This window comes from Neoarius graeffei, chromosome 12 (genome assembly GCF_027579695.1).
Source record: "Neoarius graeffei isolate fNeoGra1 chromosome 12, fNeoGra1.pri, whole genome shotgun sequence".
In the NCBI taxonomy this organism is placed as follows: domain Eukaryota; kingdom Metazoa; phylum Chordata; class Actinopteri; order Siluriformes; family Ariidae; genus Neoarius; species Neoarius graeffei.
Genome location: NC_083580.1, coordinates 59,215,218 through 59,239,009, shown reverse-complemented (window position 1 = coordinate 59,239,009; position 23,792 = coordinate 59,215,218). Strand labels below are relative to the sequence as shown.

At 41.4% G+C, this 23,792-nt stretch overlaps 1 protein-coding gene across 4 annotated transcripts in view; it reads left to right on the top strand.

The window, feature by feature from the left end:
* ncam1a (neural cell adhesion molecule 1a) overlaps positions 1–23,792 on the top strand; it is a 780,402-nt gene that overhangs the window by 494,479 nt on the left and 262,131 nt on the right. The gene's annotated exons all lie outside the window — the stretch shown is intronic.

The following is a 23,792-nucleotide window of genomic DNA, read 5'->3' as shown; positions in this document are numbered from 1 at the left end:
CCGCCATTTTGTTTTTCTGTACTCACGGTATATGAGCTGATAGCCTGGTAGTAGAGTTGCCAATCAGAGCATGCGATTGTTTATATCCAGTGAATGTGGATGGGATAATACAAATTCGATCCTCACTTTGCTGTATACTTCTCAGCACATGCAAAAAAAAAAACCCAACTCCATCCACATCAATCCTCGAAAGCTTCTTGAAAAGATGTGTTTTTTTTTTTTTTTAGACAGCTCAATCAGAGTTTGTGTCCAAAAGCCTTGTCTGGCATACACTTCAGTGCAGGTCCCAGAACAGGCTCAGGTGGTGTTAGTGAAATTGGAAAGCTGTAATGCTGTCATTGCTGTAATTTGACAGTTATGAAACTGCAGCCATTTTTATGCATTACAGAAAAGGCCCTTGGAAAGTGCTTGGTGGACCAGGAATATAATGCTCAATGTGTTTTGGGGAGATAGCAATTAAGCACCTTTTCTGTGAAAACCTGACACAAAAAATGCACAGGATGAAATCCTTGTTTAGTTCTACAGGGTGCCCCAAACGTCTCCATTCATAGGGGAAATTAACACTTTTTTTGAGCAAAAATTCACTTTATTTACAAGGCATCCTCTACAGGGTTGCCTTTTCTTTGTAAGCACACACACACACAGTTGTAAACTGGTATTTACACATTTGGTGTTATTCCTATATGGTAAATCCACTTCGACACACCTACTCATTCGTAGGATTTTGTATATTATGACTATTTTCTACATTGGAGAACAACACTGAAGACATCAAAACTATGAAATAACATATGGAATTATGTGGTAAACAAAAACTGTGAAACAAACAAAATGTTTAACATTTTAGATTCTTCAAAATAGCCAGCGTTTACCTTGATGATGCTTTGCGCGCTATTGGCATTATCTTAACCAGCTTCATGAGGTCGTCACCCAGAATGCTTTTCAGTTAACAGTTGTGCCTCGTCAAACGTTAATTAGTGCAATTTCTTGCCTCCTTAATGCGTTTGAGTTCAAACAGTAAATAATAAAAATACAGTAAATAGCCCTAGTGTCATCCTTGATAGCACTCTATCATTCCAGTCCTACATAAATAATGTCACTCGGTCAGCTTACTTCCATCTGCGTAATATCTCACGCCTGTGTCCGTCCCTCACTCCTAACAGTACCGCTATCCTGGCTCACATCCTGGTTACATCCCGTCTTGACTATTGTAACTCCCTTCTTTTTGGTTTACCTGACAAGTCCATCCATAAACTGCAACTGGTTCAAAACTCTGCCGCCAGAATTATTTCCAGAACCCCCTCCTTCAGTCATATCACACCTGTCCTGCAGCAACTCCATCAAATTTCACATCATCTATAAAATCCTACTTTTTACCTTTAAGGCCATCAACAATCAACACCCTCGCCTCCCAGTACCTTACTGAGCTCCTCCACACTAACATACCCAGCCGTACTCTCAGGTCCTCCTCCTCCATCCAACTCACCCTCCCACCTGCTCGCTTGTCCACCATGGGGTCGAGAGCCTTCAGCCGCTCGGCCCCCCGCCTCTGGAACTCCCTGCCACAGGACATACAACACTCTGATTCCATCATCTCCTTCAAATCTCGCCTCAAAACCCACCTTTTCCGACGAGCATATTCCCTTTAATCTGGGACTGGAATGACCCCACCGTTGCGCTTTATTTCTGTTTTATTATGTTTTGCACTATTTTGATTGTTTTTCATTTTATCGATTGCTTTTATTATTGTCTTTGTACGGTGACCTTGAGTGTCCTGAAAGGCGCCTATAAATAAAATGTATTATTATTATTATTACAACCCCGATTCCAAAAAATTGGGACAAAGTACAAATTGTAAATAAAAACGGAATGCAATAATTTACAAATCTCAAAAACTAATATTGTATTCATAATAGAACATAGACAACATATCAAATGTCGAAAGTGAGACATTTTGAAATTTCATGCCAAATATTGGCTCATTTGAAATTTCATGACAGCAACACATCTCAAAAAAGTTGGGACGGGGCAATAAGAGGCTGGAAAAGTTAAAGGTACAAAAAAGGAACAGCTGGAGGACAAAATTGCAACTCATTAGGTCAACTGGCAATAGGTCATTAACATGACTGGGTGTAAAAAGAGCATCTTGGAGTGGCAGCGGCTCTCAGAAGTAAAGATGGGAAGAGGTTCACCAATCCCCCTAATTCTGCGCCGACAAATAGTGGAGCAATATCAGAAAGGAGTTCGACAGTGTAAAATTGCAAAGAGTTTGAACATAATCATCATCTACAGTGCATAATATCATCAAAAGATTCAGAGAATCTGGAAGAATCTCTGTGCGTAAGGGTCAAGGCCGGAAAACCATACTGGGTGCCCGTGATATTTGAGCCCTTAGACGGCACTGCATCACATACGGGCATGCTTCTGTATTGGAAATCACAAAATGGGCTCAGGAATATTTCCAGAGAACATTATCTGTGAACACAATTCACCGTGCCATCCGCCGTTGCCAGCTAAAACTCTATAGTTCAAAGAAGAAGCCGTATCTAAACATGATCCAGAAGCGCAGACGTCTTCTCTGGGCCAAGGCTCATTTAAAATGGACTGTGGCAAAGTGGAAAACTGTTCTGTGGTCAGACGAATCAAAATTTGAAGTTCTTTATGGAAATCAGGGACGCCGTGTCATTCGGACTAAAGAGGAGAAGGACGACCCAAGTTGTTATCAGCGCTCAGTTCAGAAGCCTGCATCTCTGATGGTATGGGGTTGCATTAGTGCGTGTGGCATGGGCAGCTTACACATCTGGAAAGACACCATCAATGCTGAAAGGTATATCCAGGTTCTAGAGCAACATATGCTCCCATCCAGACGACGTCTCTTTCAGGGAAGACCTTGCATTTTCCAACATGACAATGCCAAACCACATACTGCATCAATTACAGCATCATGGCTGCGTAGAAGAAGGGTCCGGGTACTGAACTGGCCAGCCTGCAGTCCAGATCTTTCACCCATAGAAAACATTTGGCGCATCATAAAACGGAAGATACGACAAAAAAGACCTAAGACAGTTGAGCAACTAGAATCCTACATTAGACAAGAATGGGTTAACATTCCTATCCCTAAACTTGAGCAACTTGTCTCCTCAGTCCCCAGACGTTTACAGACTGTTGTAAAGAGAAAAGGGGATGTCTCACAGTGGTAAACATGGCCTTGTCCCAACTTTTTTGAGATGTGTTGTTGTCATGAAATTTAAAATCACCTAATTTTTCTCTTTAAATGATACATTTTCTCAGTTTAAACATTTGATATGTCATCTATGTTCTATTCTGAATAAAATATGGAATTTTGAAACTTCCACATCATTGCATTCCGTTTTTACTTACAATTTGTACTTTGTCCCAACTTTTTTGGAATCGGGGTTGTATTATTATTAGTATTATTATTATTATTCCATCCACAACTGTAGTCATCCATATTATGTCAAGAACCGTTCGACTAAGTAAAGAGAAATGACATCCATCATTACTTTAAGACATGGAGTGTCTTTTAATGAATAAAAAATAAATAAAAACCATTGAATTACTAACCACATTTCCAGAAAAGTTGGGATATTTTCCAAAATGCAATAAAAACTAAAATCTGTGATTTGTTAATTCACGTAAACCTTTATTTAACTGACAAAATACAAAGAAAAAAATTTTAATAGTTTTACTGACCAACTTAATTGTATTCTGTAAATATAATCAAAGTTAGAAATTGATGCTTGCATCAGTTTGATGCAGAGGCATGATTACCATTGTGTTACATCACCTTTCCTTTAATCACAGTTTTTAATCGTATGCGATCTGAAGATACTAATTGTTGCAGTTTTGCAATTTAAAGTTTTGTCCATTCTTGTTTGATACAAGACATCAGCTGCTCAGCAGTCCATGGGCACCATTGTCTGATTCTCCTCTTCATGATGTCACATACATTCTCAATAGGAGACAGATCTGGACTGGCAGCAGGCCAGTCAAGCGCACACACTCTGTGTCTACGAAGCCATGCTGTTGTAGCCCGTGCAGAATGAGGCCTGGCATTGTCCTGCTGAAATAAGCATGAACTTCCCATGAAAAGACAGTGCCTTGATGAATATGTCTCCCAATATATGCCTCTGCATTGATGATATCTTCACACACATGCAACTCATCCATGCTGTGGGCACTGATGCCCCCCCATACCATCACAGATGTTGGTTTTTGCATCTTTCTCTTATAACAAACTGGATGGTCATGTTCACCTTTGGCACTGAGAACTCGATGTCCAGTTTTCCCCAAAAATAAGCAGAAATGTGGACTCATCTGACCACAGTGCATGTTTCCGCTGTGTTACAATCCATTTGAGATGAGTTCAGGCTTAGAGAAATCGGCAGCGTTTTGACATAAAATTGATGAATGGCTTCCTCCTTGCGAAATACAATTTCAGGTTGCATTTCTGGATGCAGCGGTGGACTGTGTTAAGTGACAACGGTTTTCCAAAGTAGATTTTTGTAGATTTTTGAGAGACCTAAAATCTTTTTAATCTACCAAAAGAAAAAAGGAAGACGTTTTGCTAAAAAGTGTTAATTTCCCCTATGTATGGAAACTTTTGGGGCATCCTGTACTTCAAGACATCATGCTTAGATCAGTTGGTGATTATGTTTTACTCTCTTACATTACCCTTACGGTTTTATCACTACCTTATGGCACATGCATGGTACAACAGCATGGCTTCGTAGACGCAGAGTGCGTGCGCTTGACTGGCCTGCTGGCAGTCCAGATCTGTCTCCTATTGAGAATGTACGCGACATCGTGAAGAGGAGAATCAGATAGTGGCATCCACGGACTGTTGAGCAGCTGAAGTCTTGTCTCAAACAAGAATCGACAAAACTTTAAATTGCAAAACTGCAACAATTAGTATCCTCAGATCCCATATGATTAAAAACTGCGATTAAAGGAAAGGTGATGTAACACAATGGTAATAACGCCTCTGTCCCAACTTTTCTGAGTGTGTTGCAGGCATCAAATTCTAACTTTATTATTTACAGAATACAATTAAGTTGGTCAGTAAAACTATTAAAAATATTTTATTTGCATTTTGTCAGTTAAATAAAGCTTCACTTTAATTAACAAATCACAGATTTTTGTTTTTACTGCATTTTGGAAAATATCCCAACTTTTCTGGAAATGTGGTGAGTAATTCAATGGTTTTTATTTATTTTTATTCGTTAAAAGACTCTTCGTGTCTTAAAGTAATGATGGATGTCGTTTCTATTTACTTAAGGTATAAGTAAATGCCACTGGTTGTATCTGCATCTGTTTAGTGCTCCAAATATCCATATCTGTGTCTGTATTTGGATTTAAATCTGAAATTGTGCATGGACTAAACTGGATGTAGTTTTTTTCTTGTCAGTTCCTCAACCTCAGCTATATCACTCGAGTTCATAATTGGACTCAAGTAGAGACGTGCTGTAATCCTGCTCACTTTGTTCATACTTGCTTGTGATATTTTGATTGGTTTTGATTCCCAAAATATATACAAACCAGTAAGTAATTGAAACCACCATGACCCAGACCAGGCGGTTACTAAAGGTGAATGAATGTAAGATGAGTAGCTTATGTTCTTTTGAACTGTTTTGTCCCACAAACTTCATATCCGATGACTCACTCGCACAACTCATGCACATCACGAGTCTCAACCATATTTGACATAACATATTAGAGCACATTATCTGTTCAGCTCCAAATGACATTCAGTCACACCCCTCATACCTATATATAATACTGTATGTTTTTATAACGCTTTTGAGATAAGTACCATCATTATTTGCATGCCTGTTTCTTTGTGACGGACAGCTGCATAATTATAACGAAGCTCTGGAAAGGAAGTGTCTGCAACAATAGACAGGAGCTCGAGGTTTTGACATCAGTTCTCCAAATACCTTCTCATTTCCATGATAAACCTAGTTCTTTTCATTTATGCCGCGATCCCATAGCCTGCAGTAATGTGTTTATCTGATTGAATCTGTTCGCTGCATGAAGCTCTTTGAAATTGCATTGCAACAGTCCTTCACTTAATGAAAAGCAACGCAAAGGAGCTGCAGGAGTTCATCACTGGCTCGTCAATGAGGATTTGTTTTCTCTATTTTGCTCTTTCGGAGTAGAACGTGCATTTAATCTCATGGGGATTTTCAAAATAAACCGTCTCATTTAATGAATCAGTTAAACAAATTAGTGGATGTATAGATTGCAGGAAAGACTCTGACACGCCTAGACGTCCCACTGTTATAGTTAACGATACGTATATGCAATCATTATATTCATAGATGATTATATTTAACGAGTCCATACCTCCATATTCAGCATCCAGCTTAGAGAGCAGGCTCAGAACAAATACCCCATTCTTCATCCACACTGTTTGGATTTGGGAGACGTTGAGGAAACGCTTTGGTGGGACTTTTCCAGGTCAGGAGGGAAGTGATGGACAGTTATGCAGCGTTAAACCACTGGACGCATACCGAAGATCAACACACCACACACTTATTTTCACCTCTCACCCAATATCAGAGCATGGGATTCTAGGCCTCTTAATGACCTGGACATGTGCCAAAGCCTTCATTCTTCACATTCAGCAGTGTTGATTGATGGTACATTGGTCAGACCAGAGGAAGCAATAATTCCACAGTGCAGTCACACAAATCATGGAGTGAGTGGCTCAGAGACCAACTACCAACACGTGGACTACAAATCTCCTGCATAAAAGAAACAAAGTCTTGGGATAGGAAAAGTGGTGTTAATGCGTCTCCAAAAGGGCAGTGGTGTTCCCCTGGTGCAGGAGGTGTAGCCAGGAATACATTTCAGGGGGTGGAAGATGAAATATAAACGAAAAGCATGCCACGATCTGTTCAATTTAATGAATTAATATAATGTGCTCATGCATCTTATAAGACCAGATCTACCCTGCTTTTTCTTTTCTAGCAGTTGACCTCAATAACTTAGCCAGATTTATTAATCCTGTGAAAAGAACAGATTATTTCGGTTCTGAAATCTGATTAGCTGAGCCACATTCGAAACCGTCATAAAATAATTGATATGCGCACACCTGTGACCGCAATGCAAGAATTGAATTTTCTATTAATGCAGCAGCTTTTAAACCCATTAAACCATTACATTTAAGCCGTTGTTTTGTTCATGGCATATCCTATTCTTTACCCATTGTGTTGCTTAGCAACCAAAGCTTACTGGTAGCATACTACATTGCATGGTGCAAGAATTGTACATTTTATTGCACACATTATTAATAGTACATTGTTTACCGAACAATTAATTTTATTTTATTTTTTCATCATTTTATATAACCAAGTGGCACTCTGCTTGATGTTGCACCTAAGAACAAACACCCTTATCCGTGATATTTCCAGGCTTGTAGTACTTCAGTCCAGGACTTGGACTTGAGTCCGACTCGTGCCCTAATTTTAAGGACTCGTGACTCAACTTGGACTTGAGCATTGATGACTCGGACTTGGACTCGGACTCGTGCATTAACTGCATTCGGATTTGTAAATTGGAGACGAGGACTCTGATTTTTTCTTTATTTTTTTGTAACATGCCATAATAATTTGACATTAGATATTTATATCTACATTCATTTTTGCACTAATTTTGTGCAAGAGTGTCACACCTGTGCGCCTTGGCGTGTGCATCAGATAGACTCTCGGACACGCTCTGGACAGCGCGCACGCCAATCAGACTCTCGCGCGTGCCGTAAATGACTTGCACCTGCATAGGATTAAGGCGCAATCAGCACACCGATATAAAAACTGTGAATACGCACTTACTTTGCGAAGTATTGAGTTTCATTGCTGACACATTACCGAGTCTTATTTCCTTGTTTGGTTTCCTGATTTCCTGTTTCTCATCTTTGATTCTGCCAAATCTACGATCGCCTGTTTGTGCCTTGCTCGACCTATTGCCTGTTTCACTGTTGTACGATTTTGCCTGCTGTTCTGGATTGTTTACCCGTCTTCACTAATATTAATAAACACACTTTCTGCACTTGCATCCGTCTCCCAACCATCTCTGACAGAATACTTCGCACTCCCTGACAAAGAGAAGCACATTCACCTGTTCATACGTCATGTTCAGGAACAAACTGATGTTAATGGCACTAAAACAGCCACCGTCAAATGGTGCGGTTGGAGTCTTATTCTCGGACTCGATTCAGATCAATAGTGTACTCGACTCATTTTTTTTTTATGATTTGGACTTGACTTGGACTTGAACACTGGGGACTCGAGACTGGACTCGGACTCGAGGTTTAGTGACTTGACTACAACAGTGGATATGTATCCTCCTGGGAACCAAGAAAAAAATGTGTCTCTCAATTTCTCTTTTGTTGTGATTTCATTACTAGGAATTTCCCAGCAACCCTCCTAGTCACATGAGATATCATTGGAAAGCCCAGGATGTACTCTTTACAAGACACCAGGATTCCAGTGAATCGCTTGAAAGAGTAAGAGGGTGTGCATGTAAAACTGTCAACTACAGAGGACACAAGTCTATGGGTTGGTTCTCAGGAGGATACTGTATTAATGAATATTGTCCATGCAGGATTCATGAAGCCAGCTTACCCCTTTCCAGACATCCCAAGCACGATAATGTCCACAGGTGTGTTGCACTAATTCACGCACCATCAGAAACAATTGTGGAACTGTTAACGGAACCCAACAAATTAACATATTTTACAATAGAGTGATTTGGGGAAGTTCAAAAAAAAAAGAAACTTTATATGAAATGACTGTAGAACTTTGCACGGGTGGGTGGAGCACAGAAGTACGGCAGGCCAGAACTGAGTTTCCAAAAACTCTTTATTTTGCACTTTTCAGCGTTTTTCACTCTCCCAGACACGCAGACACACGCACACACACATCAGCCGTCTGGTTGGGGAGAAAGCTCACTTCCTCTGTTCTCTCTCTCCCTATATAGGACGTGGTCGCTGGGAAGACACACAAACACAGGTTAATTGACATCAGGTGTAGTGATTCTGCCACTTACCTTCCCTGACTCCGCCCTCCGGTCACAGACCGACGCTTGACCACACCCCCGCTGCCACAATGACATTGCTACATGTGCATGGAAGAAAACAGAAATCTTAGTTTTTTGGTCATTAGCCTGTGCGACTTGTTCTCTGACTTGCGGTTAAGCTCGCGTTGGCCTTCCAGAAGGCCTAGGGTGATAAGTTTTTGGTCCCTCCCACTATAAATCAAAATCTGATTGGTTAATTCATCTGTCACTTCCTATATAAACACACACTGCCATGGCCTTCTGTCCTGGCAATGAAGTCCTAACCAATGAGTGAGCCAGCTCTAAACTCTTCTCAGTCTAGAGACAACAAACAAACAAACAAACAAACAAACAAACAAACAAAAAAAATCAAATTGGATAACTCTGTTTTAATGTTTTCAGGACAGTAACCCTTTCATTTATGAAGCAAATTTGATAGAAAATGAGGCCAAATTAAAATGAAAGAGAATAATTATCATGCAATCATGAAAGAAATTCAAGAATGAAAGAAATTTAAATATAACATTTGAAATGCTGATATGTATGGGCCTTCTCTGAAGGCCTTGAAGGCCCTGACGGTTCCTCTCTGATATACACACTTGCCCTCTCATACCTTGTAGCAACTGTTAGCCAATAAAATGTGATGAAACAAATGATAAGACATTCTTTTGCTGTCTGGGAATGTTAAATATGGAGGAATAATCATGATGAACATCAGAAAATGTCAGGAACGGTAAAGGAGGCAGATGCGAATACAGGCAATTTATTGGAGAAGAGAAAGTCAAAACAAACAAAACAGTGAAAGCAAGAACCATTAACATGAACTATGGATATGAGGCAAGAAACACACAGATTATATTGGATCAAGTGGCACACACCACAAATGACAGACAACAAAAACTTGATGGTGAGAAAGTCCACATTTCTCAAAGTCAAGGATGTTTGATTTTGAGTGCTTCGAAGGCTTGGTTCTTACCTTCCTGGCATTTGGAGAACACAGAATAGAACAGTCTAGTGAGCGTGCAGGTGTGTATCATATTGATAAGGTCCTGCCTTTAATTCCATACTATTATTTTACAATGGAAAAAAAAAACACAAAAAAACACAAGTCTACAATGACAAGATACTTAAATGCATATGGTGCCATCAGTGATTCCTTGGTCTCGTTTTCTTCATTTTTTCAACTCTCGTGTGTACACCTAGGATTGTGAGTGATTTAAGAATGCCAAGGATACACTCTGGCATCCCTGGAAAGAATCTCTGAATGAAGGACTCAGTCTGTGGTAGAATTTGAAAGATCCTAGACATTGGAACAGTTACACTACCATTCAAAAGTTTGGGGTCACCCAGACAATTTTGTGTTTTCCATGAAAAGTCACACTTTTATTTACCACCATAAGTTGTAAAATGAATAGAAAATATTGTCAAGACATTTTTCTGGCCATTTTGAGCATTTAATCGACCCCACAAATGTGATGCTCCAGAAACTCAATCTGCTCAAAGGAAGGTCAGTTTTATAGCTTCTCTAAAGAGCTCAACTGTTTTCAGCTGTGCTAACATGATTGTACAAGGGTTTTCTAATCATCCATTAGCCTTCTGAGGCAATGAGCAAACACATTGTACCATTAGAACACTGGAGTGAGAGTTGCTGGAAATGGGCCTCTATACACCTATGGAGATATTGCACCAAAAACCAGACATTTGCAGCTAGAATAGTCATTTACCACATTAGCAATGTATAGAGTGGATTTCTGATTAGTTTAAAGTGATCTTCATTAAAAAGAACAGTGCTTTTCTTTCAAAAATAAGGAAATTTCAAAGTGACCTCAAACTTTTGAACGGTAGTGTAGCGGTATTTGATAATGTAGCGTTCTTGAAATGCATCTGATAAAGGGTGGAATTAACCGTGCCCTGGGAAGAGAGGATGGAAGAGGCACATGAGTTCAAGCGCTGGAAATATCAGGCCCTCATCCTCGAGTGCCAGCAGAACGGGTGGAAAGCCTGGAATCTGCCGGTGGAAGTGGGTTGCCGCGGCTTCGCAGGGAAATCACTCTGGCGGACACTAGGACAACTAGGCATCGAGGGATTGGCTAGGAGACAGCTTATAAGCAACATGACCAAACAGGCGGAGGTGGCATCCCGGTGGATTTGGTTGAACCGGGATAAGTGATGGGAGAATGGAACACCAAGAATTTAGAGTAGGGTGTCAGGAGGTATAGAGTAGGGTATAGGTCAGTAAGGGGCTACTGAGCTGAGTGGCAGAGGTGGGGGTAGCTCCAGGACGCTGGTTCTACGGCCGAGCCCCCTGGAGGCATCATGGGACTAAATCGGCGAAACGCCGGTGAAGGGGGGGGTGTCCATTTGACAACCCACTGAAGCCTCTCAGCTCAGGCCCTGGTGTCTCTGGAGGGGGAGGGGGTAGTGAGAGAGGGCGCGATGACCAAGCTACTGGCTCAAAGGTGGGACAGGAGGTGGGCCTGTAAAGTTGAGCCAGGTGCGATGAACAATCGTATTCTGCATATATTGAAATGCATCTGATAAAGGATCCTTCCTTGACATTGAGAAACGCCAACGGAAAAATTAGAACTTAAATAATGATGCTAACAAGGCAGAATGATACACAAGGTGAGAGTGATTAGTGAGGCATGTGGCATGCTAGGGCTGATGAGTAGCATAGTTCTGTGCCCTTCGGCACTACCATGACATATAGTGTGGTTTCAGCACAAAATCAGCTACACCGTATGGGTGTTAGGTTCAACAGTAAATAATAAGCATTTGGAATGGTCAAGATAGGCATGAAATGATTCACTCAATTCATGATTCAATTCGATTCACAATACTGGGTTCACAATTTGATTTTCCCATGATATTTTTGGGGAAAAAATATTTTAAATGAAGAAAATTTTGCTACATGTTAAAAACATGTTTGAAATATTTATGTTCCTTTTTTATCAGCTTAAATATTAGTTTTGTTATATTTTAAAAAAACAACTTTTATTTCATTTTCTTAACAACCAACAATAATTATTTATCAAAGTTTGTAAAGGTGGGCGGCACGGTGGTGTAGTGGTTAGCGCTGTCGCCTCACAGCAAGAAGGTCCTGGGTTCGAGCCCCGGGGCCGGCGAGGGCCTTTCTGTGTGGAGTTTGCATGTTCTCCCCGTGTCCGCGTGGGTTTCCTCCGGGTGCTCCGGTTTCCCCCACAGTCCAAAGACATGCAGGTTAGGTTAACTGGTGACTCTAAATTGACCGTAGGTGTGAATGTGAGTGTGAATGGTTGTCTGTGTCTATGTGTCAGCCCTGTGATGACCTGGCGACTTGTCCAGGGTGTACCCCGCCTTTCGCCCGTAGTCAGCTGGGATAGGCTCCAGCTTGCCCGCGACCCTGTAGAAGGATAAAGCGGCTTGAGATAATGAGATGAGATGTTTGTAAAGTTTGGAGTGAAATATAGTAGCCTGTTAACTAAAATATTAATGATATTAAAAATGAAAAAGTTAATAACAATTAGATAGAGACTGTAACTAAAGTCACAGTAATTTGTGCTGGCTCTTACAAACTGAGGCGTCTGGTCACCATACCCTATAGATCTGGAATGGTAAGAGATACAGAATGATGCTTAGTGAGGAAAAAAGCCCGTTTTTCATGGATCATTCCAGTTTGGTGATCCAGATCAGCACCAAAAGTCATTGCAACTTAATTCAGCCCAGAGGTATACTTCATGTGAAATTTGGTGATTGGTTGAAAACTGAGGGAGAAATAGCATCCTAAAAATGTTAGGAGAATAATAATAATAAGAAGAAGAAGAATACAGTAGAAAGATCCTGAGCGAGCGTCACAATTTGCGCCAGCGCTGCTCGTGCAAATTAAATAGGCCTTTTTTTTCTTAGTAAACTTTTATGAACATTTTTACTACCTTCATTTTGCTTTGCTTTTCTTTAGCTTTCAGCAGTTTGTAAAAAGTGAACTCCGATTTCTTGTTAAATTCATTTGTACAGTCAGTCGCACAACAACTCCTATTTTAGATGTGTTTTTTGTATTTTCGTGGCATTAGAACTGTGCTACTTCTGCCTTGGGTGAAGTCATGTGTATTCTCACTGTTTTACAGCCGTCTGCTGTCTAAAGAATGCAATTACAGCTTGGAAAAAAATTAGAGATTACACAGCCTGATAATGATCGCGATTAATTTTTTAATTTTGATTTGAATCGTTATAAATTTGTATCGCGATTTAGTGTTGCACGATATATCGTTACATGCCGAGTCAGAGAATATTTCAAACGGTTCATAGTTATGCCTCTGGGAGGATTTGATAAATAAACCAAAGTTTTTTGTCGAGCAAGAAAATGAGAGTGGGATGTAGCACAAGTGATGGTGACACATAGCTGAGTCATAATGGAATGCAGGCGAGGAATCAATCACCGGTTTTGTATTTATGACAGCTTGATGTGGCTCGGGTGTTCAGCTGCGGTTTGTTTAGGCCTAAGCTGAGCACACAGTCATCGTGTGTAAATCACATTCGGTGGCACATCTGTTGAAAGACAATCGTATCAGTCAAGGGAGGTGTCCCTGTGTCACATTTACACATCGAGAGCAGAATGAGACACGTTTCACTAACACTGGCAGCGACCCTGTGCTTGCTAGAGAGTCAGGTGATCTCAAGTACACAGCAACAGTTTCATGTGAAAATTAGTGCGTGACATCACCAGATGCCTGTTGCATTTAAAACCACTAACTGTAAGGTATTTTCATCACTGTTCTCCTGAACACTTCTGGTAATTGTTGTAAGGAACAAGAATCAGGCAACAGGATGGTAAAACGATAATTAAGAAAGTGCAGCACGAACAAAGCACCTCTTTTTTTGAGTTCTGTTTTTCTCTTTCATTTTTAATTCGAAGCTTGCTTGCGTGTGAACTTATAACAAAGCTTTCCTCGTTCTGTCGTAATTACGCTCTGTGTGTACTCTCATTCTCGGCTGGGAATCGAACTGTGCTCATCATGCCACACATAGAAGTGCACACACGGTGTCAGGGAGAAGGATTAAGATGGCCCAGAATTGCTCAGGGACTTCCTTTCACAGCTGTTTCTGAACGATACAGACGATTTGTCTGAGCTGAGATTGTCGTGTTTCTCAGGGGTGGAGATCACAGAGTGGCATTAGTCTTGTTTTTTACACTCTGTTGCAGTGATAGACGATTAATTATTTTTCTCTATTTCTGAGCAAGCAATTTAAAAAAAAAAAAGCCCTCCATTTTAGGAGTGTGATTTGGAGTGTGCATGTGTGTGTATGTGTGTTTATTGGGTACGCTTTCTTTTTTAATGTAGACTCTTGAGTTCATGATCATTGGCTGGGGAATAGACTTGAGAGTGCTTTACACAGGCATTGAAGATGCTTCGTGCTATCTCTGGCTCTCAGAATGGACTGGGTAAGCAATATCAGGGCACAAAGAGCTCAACATATCCCTTTTCTTTTTTTCTCCCGACATTCTTCGGAAGATCGTGTGCAGACTTGTTTCAAAACTTGGATTCGATGCATCGTTTCTATCTAATAGTAATAATAATAATAATAATAATAATAAGTTCAATTTATATAGCACCTTTCTCACACCCAAGGTCGCTTTACAATTAAGGGGAAAAAAAGAGATTAGGGTGTAATTCCAGTGGCGTAGCTACCCACAGTCCCACCAAAAGGCGTACAAAGATAAACCCCACACCACCTGCACAGCTGCTGCGACGACGACGGGCAACAAATTGCCTGTATCTTGACTATAAGAAACACATCAGTGTTTCATTGCAGCATTCCAACAGAATCCATTTGATTTGTATTTATTTCCTGCCATATGACTGTAACACCTTGAGAAACCGAGAGATGTTGTCACAAGAAAGTGTGATCATGACCTGTGATGGTGTATCGAAGCGATGTGACTGTCGTTCCTGTGAGAAAGCTTTTGCACTTTGCCGAGAGTAAAGTTGTGAGCGCTGTTGCGTGTTTCTCGGCTGCGCACTTTTCCCAGCAGAGTAGATAAAAAAAACAAAAAAACAAACAAACCACAAACAAGAAATAAAACAATTTAGCACTCACTCCTGATCTCAGGAGATAGAATGTGTTGCACTTCATGGTTAGTGAAGACGAACGAATGAACAAACAAACAAACAGAAAGAAAGATCAGTGCTTTTTTGCTGATATAATGAATATGGCACAGGTAGAGTTGAGTTGTTGCCCTACTGGGAGATCATGGATCAACACAAAGACTTCCGAGCCCTCTCTTACCAACTCTCTATCAAAGACGCTGTTTAGCCAGCCTTGCCATGGATGCTCAGGATCCTCCTGTACTTTATGGCTTGTTGCCAGGCAACAGAGAAGAAGAGATTCCAAGACCTGGAAAGTCACCCTTAAAGAGGAGTCAGTCCGGAGCAAGGCTCTATCTGCCTGATAATGGACAAATCTCCTCAGCTTCAGATGACTCGAGCACCTGAGCACGGTGAGATAGATTGCACTGGAGATGTGTTTCTTTTTTTCCTCCTTCTAACTCAGTGCACTGCTAACTGCATTGTAAACGTTAAGAGGTGCCACGTGAAGTGTCGATGGGCCTTAAATGCGCCTGATTTTTTCGAGCCGCACAGGACAACCTGGCATGAATAGAGTTGATAAAGTCAGCTTTTCAGAGGCCACTCACCAGAGTGCCATTATGCCCCGGTTTGAGCAAGGAAGCTAAAGTTTTCAACCTGTGTTTGTTAAAAAATTTTATATCAATAATACCATAAAGCAGGGTGTAGTGCTTAGCACTGTTGCCTCATAGCAAGAGAGTTCTGGGTTCCAGCCCAGTGGCCGATGGGGGCCTTTCTGTTGCCCCTTTTCCACCAAAGCAGTTCCAGGGCTGGTTCGGGGCCAGTGCTTAGTTTGGAACCGGGTTTTCTGTTTCCACTGACAAAGAACTGGCTCTGGGGCCAGAAAAACCAGTTCCAGGCTAGCACCAGCTCTCTGCTGGGCCAGAGGAAAGAACCGCTTACGTCAGCGGGGGGGGCAGAGTTGTTAAGACCAACAACAATAACAAGACCGCGAAAGATCGCCATTTTTAAGCGACGAGAAGCAGCAGCTGTACAAACGCAAAGTCATCCATTATTATTATTGTTGTTGTTGTTGCTGCTGCTGCTGCTTCTTCCATGTTGTTTGTGCTTCGATATTCGCGCCAAGGTTTATGCAAACGTAGCGACGTAACTGACGTATACAGCAACGTAATGACGTGGCTTCCCTTAGCACCGCGAGCTATGGAAAAGCAAACTGGTTCTCAGTTGGCTCGCAAGTTGAACGAGTTGTGAACCAGCACCAGCACTGGCCCCGAACCAGCCCTGGAACTGATTTGGTGGAAAAGGGGTCTGAGTGGAGTTTGCATGTTCTCCCCGTGTCCGCGTGGGTTTCCTCCGGGTGCTCCGGTTTCCCCCACAGTCCAAAGACATGCAGGTTAGGCTAATTGGTGGCTCTCAATTGACCGTAGGTGTGAATGTGAGTGTGAATGGTTGCGTGTCTCTGTGTGTCAGCCCTGTGATGACCTGGCAACTTGTCCAGGGTGTACCCCATCTCTCGCCCATAGTCAGCTGGGATTGGCTCCAGCTTGCCCACGACCCTGCACAGGATTCATGGGTCCGGATAAGGGATGGATGGATAGATGAATACCATAAAGCACTTGCGAAACAACTGCAATATTCAGGGTTTTTTTCTGAACTTTGACCTTGTGTGTGTGTGTGTGTGTGTGTGTGTGTGTGTGTGTGTGTGTGTGTGTGTGTGTGTGTGTGTGTGTGTGCGTGCAGTTTTCTCCTAGCTATGATTAGATTCAGGACTTTTTTGTGCTTGAATGCTCTTGCTATTCCTGTTGCTTTAGAATTTCCATGGGGCATTTAGAGTTAGAGCAAGAAGTCATGCAATTACAGAACGGTGAGTGAAAGTACCCTTAACTGCAGGTAAATTGCACTTGAGAAGTTATCAACATCTCACTCCGGCATTTGGAGAGGTGAAAAGTGCAGCGCTCTCAAAAAGCAAACTAACTCGACTTAATTGCAATGATTTTACCTTTGCAAGTCAGCACCCACATACTGTTACAGGTTATTTAGCATTAAACAAAACACCATGAATATGGAGCCAGAACTAGAGCCGTGAGAGTTTCTTAGTGTTTTTGTCTCCGTTGAGTGTTGTTGTTTACGAGTCTTTTTTTCTTTCAAAGAAAGCACTAGACCTGTGGAATGCATGTGTAAACCATGACAGGGTGTGCTGTTATTGGAAAATAATCAATGGTTTGTATGATTGATTAGTTTCCTTGGCTGTTTGCTGAGTATTGGTACTTCAACAGAACATTACACTGAGTATTATTAGCTCATCCGGCCGACAGGCGATGACCTTATGCTATCATGTGTTGTCCGTCGTCTGTCCGTCCGGTATCGTCCACATTTCACGAAAATCGCTTCTTCTCTCTCAATTCTTCAGTGATTTTTATTCTTTTTGGCAGGAAGGTAGGTCTGCCTGGGGTGCATATAGCTTTGACACAAATTTAAATAATTGCAATTAATAATGAAGATATGGCATAATTAACCCCTAAATATTTCCAGATTTCTAACAGAGGAGTTTTCTTTAAAGGGAACAAATGATGAAAAACTCACTTTTTCAGTGCTTGTGCATGTACACTTGGGTATCCGGAGTGCCTACCAACCCACAAACTCTGAAATAAAACGACCCAGTCAGTTTCTTTTAGGCTGCCCATTTCAGAAAACATGTGCTTCGACAAGACGTTCAGATTTGGCTCCCCTTTCTATGTCACAAGTGGAGCTCATTAGAATTATACCACTCCCCGATCTGAGCCTCTTCACTCATGGCTTGAGAACTACCTGCGCGAATGAATATTCGTGGGGAAAGTGCTACTTGATTGGCTGGTGTGTGTGTGTGGGGGGGGGGGGGGGGGGGGGATGGCTCATTAACATTTAAAGGAACAGGCCCTCAAGTCAGCCGTTTTGAACAGAGGTGTTTCGACAGGGTGAGAAGAATGCTGTGGTGCTTTATCCTTGCGGTATTTTGACCAAAGCATGTCACAGATATTTCATTCAGACCTCAGGGAACTGAGTCAACTTGTGGAAAAGGGGTATAATATGTCACCTTTAATGCATAGGATACCTGTTTAAATGTCACACCTGTGTGCGTTGTATGTTGCACAGTACAGTTAGGTCCATAAATATTTGGACAGAGGCAACATTTTTCTAATTTTGGTTCTGTATATTACCACAATGAATTGTGAACAAAACAATTCAGATGCAGTTGAAGTTCAGACTTTCAGCTTTAATTCAGTGGGTTGAACAAAATGATTACATAAAAATGTGAGGAATTAAAGCATTTTTAAACACAATCCCTTCATTTCAGGGGCTCAAAAGTAATTGGACAAATTAAATAATTGTAAATAAAATGTTCATTTCTAATACTTGGTTGAAAACCCTTTGTTGGCAATGACTGCCTGAAGTCTTGAACTCATGAACATCACCAGATGCTGTGTTTCCTCCTTTTTAATGCTCTGCCAGGCCTTTACTGCAGCGGTTTTCAGTTGCTGTCTGTTTGTGGGCCTTTCTGTCTGAAGTTTAGTCTTTAACAAGTGAAATGCATGCTCAATTGGGTTGAGATCAGGTGACTGACTTGGCCATTCAAGAATATTCCACTTCTTTTCTTTAATAAACTCCTGGGTTGCTTTGGCTTTATGTTTTGGGTCATTGTCCATCTGTATTATGAAACGCCGACCAATCAGTTTGGCTGCATTTGGCTGGATTTGAGCACACAGTATGTCTCTGAATACCTCAGAATTCATCCAGCTGCTTCTGTCCTGTGTCACATCATCAATAAACACTAGTGACCCAGTGCCACTGGCAGCCATGCATGCCCAAGCCATCACACTGCCTCCACCGTGTTTTACAGATGATGTGGTATGCTTTGGATCATGAGCTGTACCACGCCTTCGCCATACTTTATTCTTTCCATCATTCTGGTAGAGGTTGATCTTGGTTTCATCTGTCCAAAGAATGTTCTTCCAGAACTGTGCTGGCTTTTTTAGATGTTTTTAGCAAAGTCCAATCTAGCCTTTTTATTCTTGAGGCTTATGAGTGGCTTGCACCATGCAGTGAACCCTCTGTATTTACTTTCATTCAGTCTTCTCTTTATGGTAGATTTGGATATTGATACGCCTACCTCCTGGAGAGTGTTGTTCACTTGGTTGGCTGTTGTGAAGGGGTTTCTCTTCACCATGGAAATTATTCTGCGATCATCCACCACTGTTGACTTCTGTGGGTGTCCAGGTCTTTTTGCATTGATGAATTCACCAGTGCTTTCTTTCTTTCTCAGGATGTACCAAACTGTAGATTTTGCCACTCCTAATATTGTAGCAATTTCTCGGATGGGTTTTTTTCTGTTTTCGCAGCTTAAAGGAACAGTCCACCGTAATTCCATAATGAAATATGCTTTTATCTGAATTGAGACGAGCTGCTCCGTACCTGTCCGAGCTTTGCGCGACCTCCCAGTCAGTCAGACGCAGTCAGACGTGCTGTCACTCCTGTTAGCAATGTAGCTAGGCTCAGCATGGCCAATGGTATTTTTTGGGGCTGTAGTTAGATGCGACCAAACTCTTCCGCGTTTTTCCTGTTTACATAGGTTTATATGACCAGTGACATGAAACAAAGTTCAGTTACACAAATTGAAACGTAGCGATTTTCTATGCTATGGAAAGTCCGCACTATAATGACAGGCGTACTAACACCTTCTGCACGCTTCGGCAGCGCATTGATATTTGAGCTCCGTATCAATGCGCTGCTGAAGCACGCAGAAGGTGTTAGTACGCCTGTCATTATAGTGCGGACTTTCCATAGCATAGAAAATCGCTACGTTTCAATTTGTGTAACTGAACTTGTTTCATATCACTGGTCATATAAACCTATGTAAACAGGAAAAACGTGGAAGAGTTTGGTCGCATCTAACTACAGCCCCAAAAAATACCATTGGCCATGCTGAGCCTAGCTACATTGCTAACAGGAGTGACAGCGCGTCTGACTGACTGGGAGGTCGCGCAAAGCTCGGACCGGTACGGAGCAGCTCGTCTCAATTCAGATAAGAGCATATTTCATTATGGAAGTACGGTGGACTGTTCCTTTAAGGATGGCTTGTTTCACCTGCATGGAGAGCTCCTTTGACCGCATGTTTTCTTCACAGCAAAATCTTCCAAATGCAAGCACCACACCTCAAATCAACTCCAGGCCTTTTATCTGCTTAATTGAGAATGACATAACGAAGGAATTGCCCACACCTGCCCATGAAATAGCCTTTGAGTCAATTGTCCAATTACTTTTGGTCCCTTTAAAAACAGGGTGGCACATGTTAAGGAGCTGAAACTCCTAAACCCTTCATCCAATTTTAATGTGGATACCCTCAAATGAAAGCTGAAAGTCTGGACTTTATGTCCATGTCCATTATATAACTATAACTTGAATATGTTTCAGTAAACAGGTAAAAAAACAAAACAAAATTTGTCAGTGTCCAAATATATATGGACCTAACTGTACGTGTTGCTTCATCACCATGTCTGTACCACTATGTAACAATAATAATTTCAGAGTACTTCCTCACTGCAGTAGACTGTCATTCTACCAGGAACTAAAAGTCTGATCTGGTAGCGAGTTAAAAAAAAAATCCATCCGACTCTGGATTAAGACCTCCACTTTATGACACTTGGAACATTTCAGCCAAACACATAAATCTTAACTGACAAGGTCCATGACCCCAAAAGTTCCAATATAAGTGAAGTTGATCAGTGTCAAACCTTCTGTATCACGCCACAATATCGCCCCACCCATGTAGTACCACTCTGAAAAAGGAGTATACCAGCCACAGGAGCTCTTTGTGTACTCTGCATTAGTTGATTAGATTGGAAAAACACGGTCTCTTTTGTCCAAGCCAGAGAGAGAGAGAGAGACGATTGATTGATTTTTTTTTCCAAAAAATATCATTATGGGTGACTCATTACATGCCTCTAAACTTCTGTATGTTGTTGGCTAACTTAGCTTCAAAATGCAAAGGAAACATATACTGAACACAATCTCTAGAATGTATCCAACATGTCCTACAAACTGCATCTTTAGGTTTTTGTTTGTTTGTTCTCATCTCATTATCTCTAGCCGCTTTATCCTGTTCTACAGGGTCACAGGCAAGCTGGAGCCTATCCCAGCTGACTACGGGCGAAAGGCGGGGTACACCCTGGACAAGTCGCCAGGTCATCACAGGGCTGACACATACCGTAGACACAGACAACCATTCACACTCACATTTACACCTACGGTCAATTTAGATTCACCAGTTAACCTAACCTGCATGTCTTTGGACTGTGGGGGAAACCAGAGCACCCGGAGGAAACCCTCGCGGACATGGGGAGAACATGCAAACTCCGCACGGAAAGGCCCTCGTCGGCCACGGGGCTCGAACCCGGACCTTTTTGCTGTGAGGTGACAGCGCTAACCACTACACCACCGTGCCACCCATAACATAACTTAAAATTATATTATTTCAAAGCTTCACTGAAGAAGGTTGATGTGCTAATAGAGTCTCTATTAGCTCATCCAGCCAGCCAACAGACGATGAGCTTATACCATCGTGTGTGGTCTGGCGTCTGTCCGTCCGGCGTCGTCCACATTTCATGAAAATCGCTTCTTCTCTCTCAATTTGTCACCGATTATTATTCTTTTTGGCATGAAGGTAGGTCTGCCTGGGGTGCATTTGGCTTCTATCCAAATTTGCACAATTGCAATTAATAATTAAGATATGGCATAATTAAGCCTTTTGATTCTTTCTGGCATGAAGGTAGGGGTACCTACGGAGCATATAATTTCTACCCACTCTGGCCCCGCCTAGTCCAGAAGGAACGATCTAAAGTGGGCTACCTTGCGCAGTTCTACTCTCAGATATTTGAGCTGGACTGGACTGCTCAAGGTGGCCCACTTTAGATCGTTCCTTCTGGACTGGACAGGGTTGGAGTGAGCTACGCCATCACTGATGGTCTTGTTTATTACCACCGCCAACTTTGTTGGAGGAGGTTATGTTTTCGCCTCCATTTATTTGCTTGTTTTTTTTGTTCTTTCCAAATGTAACTCAAAAAGTAATCAATGGATTTTGATGACATTTTGAGAAAAGGTGGACCATAGGCCAAGGAACAATTGCTTAGATTTTGATGTAAATCCAGATATGTATATGGATCCAGGATGTTTTTGTCTGTTCCCAACGTAACTCAAAAAGTAGTGAACGGATTTTGATTAAATTTGGTGTACAACTTTAGTATTATCCTAGGTTCACGTGATTTTGATTTTGATAATATGTGACTTGGTGGAGGTATACACTCTACTGAGAACCCTTCTTGTTTTTGTATTGGTATTTTGTTATTATGTGTTAATGTTAGCCATGGACAAGGCATCTTGGCAGGCAAATCCATAGAAAGTCATTTGACTAACCAGACTGCATAGCTATTGCAACGTTATCGCTAGCTCTAAAAGCACAGACAACTTCATTGCAAGCTTTCTCTTGGAATAAAACGTTTACATCCCTCAATATGCTTCCGCAGGTTGGATGGCGAGTTTTTGTAGGCCGTGATATGGTTCATTTTAGGCAAACGAAGCAAAAATTTAAAACGAAACGAATCTTTAATCCTTTCAGAAAACTGAAACATGGGTTCTAGCTATAGAATCATGGGTGCGTGCATTCCCCAGAAGAACCGCCTCCTTCCATTCTGCCATCAACTGATCGTGTTAAATAATGTTGCTGAGAAATCATTGAACTTGATTTTATACAGTCTATGGACGTGACTTGACCCTAGTGATTACTGATCGGCTGTCTCACTGTCACCTGCGAAAAAACCAAGCACGTTTTAGAAAAGAAAAGAAAAAACATCCACTTTCAAAGCCGCTTCATAGTAACGAGTAACGAGGACCTTGATAGAAATGTGGTGGAGTGAAAAGTACGATATTTGTCCTTCAAATGTAGTGAAGTTAAAGTGATAAGTTGCCAAAAAACTTAATACTCAAGTAAAGTACAGATACTCAGAGTGTACTTAAGTACAGTACTCAAGTAAATGTACGTTGTTACTGTCCACCTCTGCAAAAGTCTATCACAAAGTTTGTACTTAACAAAAAAAAAAATGTTTCAGACTTTTGCACAGTTCTGTATTCCAGGCATACAAATTAGGTAAAAGAAAGATTAGACTTGATGGCAAGGACATTTGTGACACCTCACCGAATCCAGGGACACATGTCGGCCGAAACGAATCCGAGATAATCGCAAAAGAAGCATTTTTTTTTCGAAATTTGTGATTTTCGTTTTTTTCCATCATGTGCAAGTTGAGATCTTGAAGAATGCAATCAGTATTTCAGATAATAGATTGTTTTGTTGGAAAAGCATAATTTTTTTGTTGCAAATTGTCTCGTTTTTGTCAGGACTGTAGCCTGCTGGGGGGTGTGGGTAAATTACCATATGGGCCATTCACATGATGATTTAAGTCTTTTGTTTTTTTTTTTTCGCGAATCAGTCGTATGATACGAGCTCAGCTCGTGGCTACTTAAGCTGCATACAGGTGTGTAATTTCACTATGGAATGAGGAAGCTAAACAGAGCACAGAGGAGCTGAAACACCGTGAAGCAAACAGACACACGGTATTTACATCA